Here is an 11,383-nt window from a genome sequence, read left to right on the forward strand (position 1 = left end):
GGCCGGGCGAGGCCGAGAGCTTGCGAGCCCGCCGGGACGGCGCGGCGGCTGCTTACTGAACGCGTGGCTCATTCTCGTCCGATTCCCCGCGTCCTCGCACTCCTGGGCTTGCTTTCTTCATTACAAGGGAACGCATGTGTTCCTTTTCTAGAAAATGAGGGATCGTGGCTAATAAAGCCCAGCAGATACTATCCCTGGTTCCCACTAGCCAGAGATACTATCAAAGCATGCTGGTGTGTAGCTGTGTTGCCCTTCACACGGACTTGCTTGTGTGTGTCCATTTTTGGCAAAAATCCCTCCATCACGTTTACTGTGGTAGAAAGCAGCTGTTTCCCACTTAGCAAAGGCCGTTGCTGAGGCGCAGGGCCGCCAGGTAGCGGGGCTTCAAGACACAGATCCCGCTCCTCTGTCGCGGGGCTGCTGCAGAGGCCGTAGCCCCCACCAGTGCCGCTCCGCTCCAGGCGGTGACCCAGGGTCCCGCCCCTCCCCGCTGTGCCACAGGCCTGGGACACGGGCTGAGTTACAGGGACCCTCCAGGTTTACAGGAAGGGAAGCGCCCAGGAACGCGCCCACGGCTCCAGGCCTGGCACCAGCACCTACAGGTGCCGCCTGCGGCGCTTCAGCAACGCCTAGCCACGTGGCCAAGCTGCACGGCCTCCAGCCAGGTGGCCCCTCCTCCCTGGAGATGGGGCCATGAAGCGGGCTTCTGTCAGGCAGCATCCTTTCCTTCCGGTTCGTCCAAGTTGCGTGTGCATCCGCAGGCGTTCCTTTTCCTCGCTGTGTAGTATTCCCTGGCGCGCTCCTCCATGGCGCGCTCTGGGCGTTCCACTGTGCGGTACCCACTGCAGCTACCGCTGGCAGCCTCCATGGCCAAGCCCCTCCAGGACTCCTCCGGGCTGCGTGCCAGAGCCTGCTGGGTCCGTCTGCGCCTCAAAAGGGACCGGCAAACGACACCATGCCCCCTGTCTGCCACAGCACCCGAGGGACAGGTTTCCTCCGTGTCTCCTTGGCATCTGTGCATCACCCTCGCCTGCTGGGGGACCCCCCCCCCGCAGCTTTGCTTGGCGTCCCCGTGTGGCTGATGGCGTGGGAGCGCGCCCCACGGCTTCGTCCCATCGTGTATTGGCGCGGACGAGGGGGTGTGCCTCGGACTGCCTTTTGGGACTTGGTTCTGCCGCTCCTGGCTCCTTGGCTCCCTGCCTGGTATGACCAGGGGCACAACGTCAGCAGGCACCCCACGCGGGCCGCCCGGCCCGGCCCACCCCGGCCCTGCCGCCCGCCTGGGCTCGCTGAACACAAGACGAGAAAGGGGGGGCGGCTGGCGGCCAGCAGGGGGCGGGGTGCCCTCTGCAGGCGGCGGGCAGCTGGGCCTGGGCCCCCCCCCCATCTCTACCGAGAGAGTGGGGGTCTCTGAGAGAACTTGAGACTGCCTGCCCTCTGTGACCCGGCTGCCCGCGACTGGCCAGGCCCTTTCTGGCTGTGGCCTCTGGCATTTGGCTGGGCTGGTGCCCGCAGGCTCGCAGGAGCTGGCCTTTCCTCTCCAAAGGGTAGTCGGTCAGATTAATGATCGCCGAAAGGCCACGGTGATCTGCTCTGCCCAGCTCCTTCCATTCCTGCAACCTGCGAAGTTCAAGACGTCCCAGCACAGAGGGGCAGGGTCGCGCTTGGCCCGCAGGGGCGGCTCCGACTTCTTCAGAATGGGGTGCAGGGATGTGGCCCACTGACTCCCCACATCCGCCTTTCTGCTCCAGCCTGGAGAAGACTTCTTCAACCAACCCAAATGGAAGGGCACCCCACGTGGTGCCCGACCCTGGTCATACCAGGCAGGGAGCCAAGGAGCCAGGAAGGGTCAGAGGTGGCAGGGACAGGGAACTCTGGGGGAGGGGAGCCTGGGGGGAGGGGAGCCCTGGGGGAGGGGAGCCGTGGCAGGTGGGGCTGGGCGTGACCTCAGGAGAGGTGCCCGGAGGCAGCACCCCTGTGCAGGGTCTTTCATACCTGTGCAGCTGGGTCGCTGTGGGGTGTCCCTGTGGGCAGAAGCCGGCCGGTCGGGAGCGCAGCGGTCCCTGCCGTCTTCAAAATCCTCCGAGTCTGAGACTCCAGGCTGAGGGCGTGCACCTGTTGGCTCTTGGCACCAAGATGGCCACCGCCCGTTTTCCACCCGCTGACCTCAGTGGGACGACTGGGCGGGCCTCTGGGTGGGAGGGACTCAGTGGCCCAGGCCCCTCCCCCGCAGGGAGCCGGCTCCTCGCGTGGGCACCGGGTGGCGCAGTGCCACCTTCTCCCAGCTCACCGGGTCTCCCGACGGCGCCCCGTGCCAGGCCGGCGGGCTCGGGCCAGGCCCTGGGCAGCCAGGATGGGGGAGCCCGTAGGGGCCTGCCCTCCCCTCGCCTTCCGCCATCTGTTTCTCCACCCTGCGGGTGTGGAACTGCCCTCCCGGACCAGCCAGTGGTCTTGGGGATGGAGCCTGGGGGAGGACGAGCCCCATAGACTCGGGGGTCAGAGGTGCCGCAGACCCAGCCCTGCCCTCGCACCTCCCCCACACTGGAAAGTCACGCTGCCCACGCCGGGCTTTGGTCCGGCCCTGCCTTCACCAGAAGGGCTGAGGCCCCCCGCAGGCGTCCCTGAGGAGGGAGAGATGAAGCCTGCAGGTCAGCCCCGGGGGCCGGGTCTAGCCGGAGGCCCGCAGCGCCAAGCTGGCTCCCGGGAGCAGAGCCTGCTGGGGCCGACTCCCTGGGTGCGGTCGGCCCGGAGAGTTTGCTGTCTTCACACGGCCTGGCGCGAATCTCATCCTGACTTAAATGTCACGATTTACGTGACTAATTCCATGTACTTTTCCCATTCTGTCACGTTACATCTTCTCCCTGTGGGGGGCTGAGCGCCTTCGTCATCCCCCTCTCCCTCCCCGGCACTGCAGTCAAGGCCGACGTCTTGTTTGACATGAGATGTCATCTTGGGCCAGGCTGAGTAGATTCGGACTTCAGGACAGGGCGAGGTCTGCCAGTTCCCTTTCCGAGAGCCAAACTTCTGCTCTCCCCTTCTCCTGGAGCTCCCGGTCTCATGCTGGAATCAGGATTTCCACCCAGCTCCTTTGTAGGTGAGAGTGGCCGAGGCCGTGTGACTCCAGTTACGTGCAGCTGGGAGGTGCCCCTGAGGGGTAGTGAGAGGAGGGAGAGCTCTACCCCTTCCTCCTTCCTGCGGCTGGAGAGTGGATGTGATGGCTGGCACTCCAGCAGCCATCCTGGGCCATGAGGTCAGCACCCACATGCCAAGGGTGGCCAGGCCGCAAGATGGGAGCCTGACTCTGGCACTTGGGCGTCCACCCCTGGCCTTTTACATGGAGAGAGAGTGTGTAGTTTAAGCCATCATCATGTTGGGTTTCCTGCCACTTACAGTCAGGACCGAATCGACACGGGAGTAAGCCGATGGATATTTACTTTTTAGAACAGTCCTCAGTCGGAGTTCGTTTTCCTGTTTCTCCTCGTCTCCTAACAGAGAAGCTAATGGAGGTTCCCGTTCACGGCTGGTTTAGCTCTTGACAGGTGTTCTTTGCCGCCCCACTGAGGCCCGGCGGGCTAGGAAGGCCCCTCCTGCCTGCGTGGCAGTGGCTGCCTTCCCTGAGGTCATTAGCACCCCGATTCTGCCAGCCTCTTTGGAGACCCGCGTGATTTCCGTTTCGGCTGGTGTTTAACACTGCTAAAGGTTATCGAATCCATCTCTAGTCAAGAAGAGCAATTTAATTAGCACGTTCCTGCCTGCTGGAGTGAAGGCTGCCCCGAGCGTTCCAGCGGCGGCCAGGCCCGCGGACACGGCGCAGCTGGCCTCCCCGGCCCCTCGCGGCCGCCCGGCCCTCACGCATCACTCACCCCCACCCTCCGCTCTGCTCTCTGAGCAGCATCGATCTGCTGATGAAGCCATCAAGTCCCAGCAAGCAGCTTTCATTTCCAACTCCAGGCCCCGGAGCCGCGCCCCTCATCCCGTAGCCCGCCAGGCTTTTCCTGCTTTCTGCCGGCGCCACCTGCCTGCCCGTCCGGCCCGTCTTGGGGGTGTTCGCACCGCGGAAGATGGGCGCGCCACACCCGCCGGCCCCTGAGCACTGGGGCTCGCCCTCCGCGCAGGCCTCGGCGAGCCTCGCGAGGCGCCCACGCCGGACGAGCATCCTTTAGGACACCCTTCCCCTTGACAGGGCCAGCGGCCTGCGTGGGGCCAGTAGCCGCCCCACTCAGTGGGCCTCAGTGTGCTCACTCCAGCGGCCATGCTGGCCTGGCTGACCCCGCCGGGCGGCCAGACCCACCCCCGGCCGGACGTCCACCCGAGGTCAGGTTTATTCGCTGCCTCCGGCCTGCTCCCGAGCTGGGGTAGGAGTGACAGTGGAGATGCAGAAACGGGCGGGCGGCCCCATGGGACCGTGGGCGTGGCCAGGCGCCGGTCCCCTCCAGCCCCGCCACGGGAGCACTGTTAGTCCTTTGTGGACAGGAGGACACGGGCAGCCCCAGAGCCTCGCCACCAGATGCTGCCCCTCCCTGCTCCCCACGTCCCCCAGGGGCCCCGCCCATGTGTGGGATTACCCAGTGGGGTGCAGGCTGGGGCCCTTCAGGGTTTTCTGGGGGCATGAGGAGGCTCTTGTGGGCAAGCACAGGTCTCTGCATCCCCACGAGACCCCCCGCTGCTGACGGGGAAACAGCAGGGCGCAGCGGGCTGGCCCAGGTCGGGGCTCAGAGGAGGGGCCGCCACCCCGGGACTGCCACAGGCCGTCGGGAGGCTGAGGGCGCCTCGGCTGAGCGCCCGCACCAGGCGGCCCTGGGGCTCCGAACAGACCCGACTGGGGTCGGAGCCCGGGGAGCGGGAGCGCCCGCTTCGGGCCCGCGGGCGCGGCTTCTCCCTGCGCTGGGCTCCGAGCCGCCCGCCCCGCGCAGACGAGCCGTGCAGGCGACTGACGGCCTCCTCCGGGGGCCCGCCGGCCAGAGCTGCCCCCCACGCGGGGCGTGTGCGGGGGACGACAAGGCCCGACGCTTCTGCTCACCTCCCACCACAGGGAAACAGCTGCCGGAAGCAAAGGGCGCGGCGACACTTGGGGGAGCGAAGGCCGGTTCGCGCCCCTTAGTCACCGCTTCACGCGCCCTTCAGAGGCCTGGGAGGTGGGGCCGCCCCCAGCGGCCACGCAGATGCCGGCACTGACCTTCTCGTAAAGTTCTCGGCTAAAAATACCTCCCCCAGAGCCTGGTTTTGTGGAACTTCCTCTGACAAGTCTGCCCGCTGCTCGGGAACTTTTATCAGCCTGCGCTGTCAGATGGGGAGGCGGGCGCACCCCAAGGGCCAGTGGGGGGGGCAGGGCTCAGGCCAAGGCCAGGCTGGGGAAGGAGGCGTGCCCTGGGCCTCCCCCCGTGATGGGACTGGCCAGGTGCATCACCAGAGCGCAGGCGTTGGGAGCAGCAGGCGGGGGCCCTGGAGCTACGGCCTCCCCTGCTCTGGCCCAAAGCTGCCCCTCTTCAGCTTGCATTCAGTGCTGGCTTCGGCCTCCGGTGACTCTGACTCCTTGGCCACAGTCCTCCGTCCCTCCCTGAGCGCGTCCTCACCCAACCGTGCTCGGCCGCAGTGAGCGGGGGACCTGCTCCCTGTTGTCCTTAGGCCTGGCTTGAGCCCAGGGGTGCTAGCAGACCCCCCACGAGCACAGCGGGACTCGCCCTCGTGCTCAGGACGTGCCCGGAGCTGCCCGCGTGAGCCCAGGGCACAGGTGTGACCCCCACAGTCGGCGCCGCTGGCCCGACACGAGGGGGTCTGCAGAGCCGGCCTGGGCAGCCGGCCCGGAGCAGACTGCGGCCGAGGCACCCAGCCTCGCTGGGAATCCGCTGCTCCCACGTTAGAAAGCGCCGGAGTGTTAACGACACGGCAGAGCAGCAGTTTAGTTCTCATTCATCGTTCTAGTTAACTACTGCTCTACTGAGAAAAAAAAAACTGCACTGAAAACTGGCCTACAATAGCAGCCATCTAAGTCAAAAAGTAAATTCACAGTTCCCTGGACCGGGGATTCAGGCCTTGCTCGACTGGGTGGTCATGCGATCTGGGTGAGCTCACTGGTGGGCTGCTGGTGACCGAGCTGGCCGGAAAGGACCAGGATGGTTTCCCTCTCCAGACCTGGTGCCCGGAAGGCCGGCCTCAGCTGGCCCTCTCCCTCTCCCTCAGTCTCGGGGACGCTCCAGAGTGCTGGCGGCCACGTGCTCTCTCCAGCAGACAGCCACTCTTCGCGTGGGGGCTCAGAGTTCTCAAAGCCTGTGCGCCACGAGACGGGAGGTGGAGTGGACCTAGAAATGGGCACGTGACATCGTCTTCTTATTCTGCTGGTGAAGCAGTAACGGGCCCACCCAAATTTAAGTGACGGGACTACAGACCCCCGCCTTTCCATGGAGAAGCTCCCGGCATTTGTGACCATCTTTAACGCATTCATAAAAAGTACAGTTGGCAGCCAGGAGGGCCTCTGCCCCGCACGGTGGCGCAGGGACTCAGGCCAGGAGGGCTCCACTCCACCCAGAGACTCAGGGACCCAGCATTCTGCCATCTCCTGTATGTAGCGCCCAAGGCTTCCAGGTAGCAACAGCCAGCTGGTGGCTCCTGGGACAGGGCGGGGACCCCACGCAGGGGGCTGGGAAGGGCCAGCCCAGAGGGCCTCTGTCACCTTCACATCTGCGTCCCGGCCAGATCGGCACATGGCTCCCCCGAACTTCAAGACCAAGAGAGGCTCGGACGTGTCCCAGCCATGTGCCCTGGCGGCCAGGGGAGCAGACTCGGCCAGGCCGCAGCTCCTCTCAAGAGCATGGTGAGGAGTAAGTGACCCGGTACTTGAAAGCGGTGCCCGGCGTCCTGCGCGGAGCTTCACGCCGCTGCGTGCGTCTGAGTGTGCTGCACTGCGGGTGTGCACGACTGGAGCTGGGACAGGCAGTGCCAGCATTTTCCCCGGAGAACAGCCCTGTGTGGGCCACCACAGAGGCCCTGCTGGCTACCGCCTAGCCCCTCGGCCCCCGTGGGCCACAGCTGAGCCAACCGCAAGTGGCCAGGCCCCTGCCGGTTGCCGGCCCGCAGTGGGGCCCAGTGCAAGAAGCTTCTCCTCGGCGGCTAGGCCAGCCAGAGAGACACGAGCCGAAAGGTGCAGGCAGGGCCGGGAAGGGCCGGGAGCTAGCCAGAGCCGCCAGGGGTCCGAGGCCTCCAGAAGGCAGGAGCTGGCGCTGCCCAGAGCTCGAGGGAAGAGGAGGACAAGATGCAGAGCGAGAAACAAGACCCAGCGGGGGCGGACACCTGGAGCCAGCTCCCAGCGGCCCCCCACCCCGGGAGTGCGCCCCAGACCCCTGGTCCTATGGACCACGAACAACAGACGGACTGTGGGTGGGGGCGAGGGGTCACCACCCTTGGTCGGGGCTCAGCTCTGCACCGTCACACAAAAGCCACCGCAGGCCACACGTAAACACCTGCCTGTGCCAGTAAAACTTCGTGGACACCGACATTGTAGTCCAGAGAGCGTGCACGTGTCCAGAACTATTATTTATCTCTTGATTTTTTTTTTTTTTTTTGCTGCCACCTATAAAAATATAAAACCATCCTTAGCTCAAGGGCTGCGGTGCCTCTCCCCTCCTTTCAATGCATCTGAAAATGAGCAGGACAGAAATGCTGGTGGGCAACAGAGGCAGCCCAGGCCGGCCCGGCCCCGCTCTCGGGTCTAGGGCCGGGGAGGCTGCTGTGGCCACGCCATCCGGCCGCGCCTCCCCAGGTCTGCACAGCCGCCTCCCCTGCGGATCCCTGGGGCCCCCGTCCTGATGACGGGGTGACTGTCCTGGGCTTGACGGGGCCTTGAGGGCCCCTGGGAGTGAGGGGCGCCCGCAGCCCGGCATGCCCAGCGCCCGTGGCCGTGGGCGGTTCCGGCCCCCCGAGCCCCCAGGCGCCCCGGCGCTCCGAGGAGCCAATGCACCTCCGCCTCTGTGGAGCTCACGTTCGGCCTGAAGCCACCAGACACCCTTTGAAAGTCCCCTGTGCTTGTTGCAGACATGGGGAGGTCTCCTGAGATTCCTTTAAAAATTAGAAACACGGGCCCTCCCTGGTGGCGCAGCGGGTTACAGCACAGCACAAAGAAGCTTAAGCCGCTTCCGCATGAGTTCGATCCCCGCCTGCCCCGGAGGTGACCACATGGCGCGGCAGACCTCTCCTGACCCGCCCGCTGCTCCCCTCAGCAGTGTACTTCGTCGATCTGCCTGTTCTGCTCCCCGCTCTGTCTCTGGTGAACCCTCTCACCCTCCGCATCTCTGGCCTGTACCCCAGTTCTATATGAATAAATAAATCTTTAAAAAAAAAAAGAAAGAAACGAAGTAGATAAAACAAGGGCCAACTTTTACTCTAGGAGCAAGACGGCGTCTCGAGGGGACGGCGTGGGTTCGAGGAGGTGACCGGAGCGGGGCTGGACCTGGGCGGCGGTTCTGGGTGTCGGCGGCGGCCACCCGGGCTCCGTTACAAACCAGCGTCTTCCATGAAAACACTGTCAATGCATTTCTAAAAGCGCGTCCCTTTGTGCGTCCAGTGACAGACTCCCAGGACGCTCGGCCGTCTCGGGGTCGGCCCTTCCCGGCCCCGGCGGCGGCCTCGGCCGTCTCCTGTGGGGGCGAGGCCGAGCCGGCGGCCTGGGCAGTGGCACGGCTGCCCGGTGGCTGCGGGCTTCGTGCCGCGCAGGGCTGTGCCCTCCCCACCCGGGCCGCGCTCTGCAGTTTGTAAGTATCGCTGCCCACGACAGCTTTCCGCTTTATGTCCTTTTGTGGGTTCTGTGGGACGCGTCCCCTGGCCTTTCGCCAGCGACCCTGCCGACGTCGCTTCCTGCCCCGGCCATTGGCTGCAGGCTCTGTTGGAGTGTGGGCGTGCCGCCATCCCCCCGGAGCAAACCACGGGGATCTTGGGTTCTTGCTCTCTTTTTTCTTGCCGTATCCCATTGGCAAGGCACGCACGCCCACACGACGCCCCTACAGCGACGCCCCCGGGGACCCTCGTGCCCTTGGAGCCTGGGCCGGAGGAGGGGGGTCCCCCGGCCGGCCGCTGCGTGGGCGGGTGGCGTGGACTTCCGCTCGAGACCTCTGTCGAGTTAGGGAGCGCCTGGCCTGCTAAGAGCCCCGTTTTCGTGGGTGATGCTGACTGCCGTCAAGTAATTTTCTGCATCAGCAGAGAGGATCAAACGACTTTTCTGCTTTGTTGTGTAACGATTGATTTTTGTTCACGTTAAGCCGACCTTGCATCCCTGAATATATCCCCTTGGTTGCATGTACTTGCTTTACTTGATCTTCTCACATTCTGCTAAGGACGTTGGCATCAGCCCGCGAGGCCTCACGCTTTCCCTTCCGCTCAGTGTCCTTGCCGGGGCTGCACGGAGCTTGTGCTGGTGCCCGGGTTTCTGGGGCGGGACCCTTCTCTCTGTGTTCTCAGGGAGACTTTCTGCAGGACTAAGGCTACTACTTCCTTGAGTGTTGCGTAGAATCCACCAGTGGAGCCATCTGGAAATTTCATTGCTGGACAGATGATAATTTGGGATGCAGTTTTTTCCTATCTATTCATAATTTTTTTTCTTGTAACAGTTTTGATAAGTTGTGTTCTCAAAATAGACCCTACTGTGTCTCTTTCATTTAATTTGGGAATGTATCAACACAGCCCCGGAGTCTTCCCCAGGCAGCCGGGCTGTTAGCCGCGGGGTAACCAGGGAGGGTCCTGTGTGATCATCACTGTCACCCCACGCGCCTCCCGGTGCGCCCCCACAGCCTCCGCACCCACCCCGCCCCTCCGAGCACCCCTGAGCTGTGCGCGGCCCCCTCGCGGGGCAGGGACAGATGCAGCTACTGGACGGGGGCTCACCGTGGCACCCCGAGCTGGGCGCTTGCACCTCACATCGGGGGCGGCCCCCTGATGCCCCCGGCTGCTGAAGGAAGTGGCTGCTGAGTGAGCCGCAGAACGACGGACCTTTCAAATGCCGCTCGCGTCGAAACACTTAAGGGCTCCCTCAGTCCACCTAGCCGGAGAAAGTCATTGATAGATTAGTTTGAATGAAGATGAATCAATAATTTATGCTGATGTTTTGCCTCATGCAGCCGAGGGGACTGTTTTGATATGATTTGACAGGGTCAGGTGCACCTTGCTTTAATTAAACCTGATACAGAAAATTAAAAGAAAAAAACACCCACCAGCAGACCAGCGATTGGGCCCCCAAGATGGACTCAATCTACAATCGATGGCGGGATCGGAGCAGACGGGGCCTGAGCCAAAGTCCACACTCAGCAGATGTTCCTGCGGCCTCCGCCACGTGGACACGCGTATTGGCATCTTCTCACCGTGGCCTTTCGGAGGCCAGTCGTGCACCCCGATGATGGATGGCCTCGCTGGCAGTCAGCGCTGTGCGGACGGACGTCCCCCAGCCGTCCCCGGGGAGCGGGCCAGGGCCGGCACCAAGGTGAGCGCGTGTCCTGCCCGGGGGAGGCCACCATCTAGGTGAGCTTCCTGGTGGACCCTCAAGGTCTCGACCCGCCAAAGGCCAGCAGGGCCTCCCACTTGCCGTGTTCCATTAGGGAGACCCCAGCGGGACCCTTCAGAGCCGCTAACGGAGCCGCCTCAGGCTGACCTTGACCCCTGTGCTTGGAGTGGGCGTGGCCTTGGGGCTGGACCTCGCCGCACCGGTAACTGCAGCTCAGACAGTGGCTCCCGCCTGGGCCACTGAGCCTGGTCACTGCCCCGTGCCCTCTGCTGGGCCACCAGGGGGCTTGTGGCAGTCACCACAATCGCTCCCAGGCTGGGACCCCCTGCACAGAAGGATTGGGGGGGGCGTACGCCACAGAGGCTGCTCTGGCCGCCCAGGGTGGGGGAGGGGCGAGGCCGGGGCCTGGGCAGGGGTCTCTGCAGCGCCCAGGCCCAGACCTTGACCTACCGCCCACTCCTGGCCGGAGCCCTGGACATCAGTTCATGCCGCTGCGGGGGCCGAGTGGGGACCAGGGTACCGCAGGAGCAGCGATGCCTGAAAATGCCCCTCCAGGTCCTGGGGTCAGTCTGAGTCAGGCTTTGTGCCCAGCTGTGCCCCCAGAGGAGACGGCCACAGCCGCCTTGAGGCCCGGACACCCCATTCCTACTGCCCTTTGTGCCCCAGCGTCTCCCACAGACACGGGCTGATCAAGTGGCCCTCAAAGACACGTCCACCCAGAATCTCAGAGTCGCCCTTATTAAGCCCGTGGGGGTCCCGGCAGACGTAATGAAGGGCAGCGGAGGGGTGCATGTAAGAGGCACAGTGCGGAGGAGGTCGGGGTACAGGCTGAGCTGAGCGGGCCCCAGAGAGCAGCAGGAGCGGCCTCTGCCTCAGAACCTTCCAGAAGAAACCAGCGGG

Source organism: Condylura cristata, unplaced genomic scaffold (assembly GCF_000260355.1).
Source record: "Condylura cristata isolate star-nosed mole 26May11 unplaced genomic scaffold, ConCri1.0 scaffold00006, whole genome shotgun sequence".
Taxonomy (NCBI): Eukaryota; Metazoa; Chordata; class Mammalia; order Eulipotyphla; family Talpidae; genus Condylura; species Condylura cristata.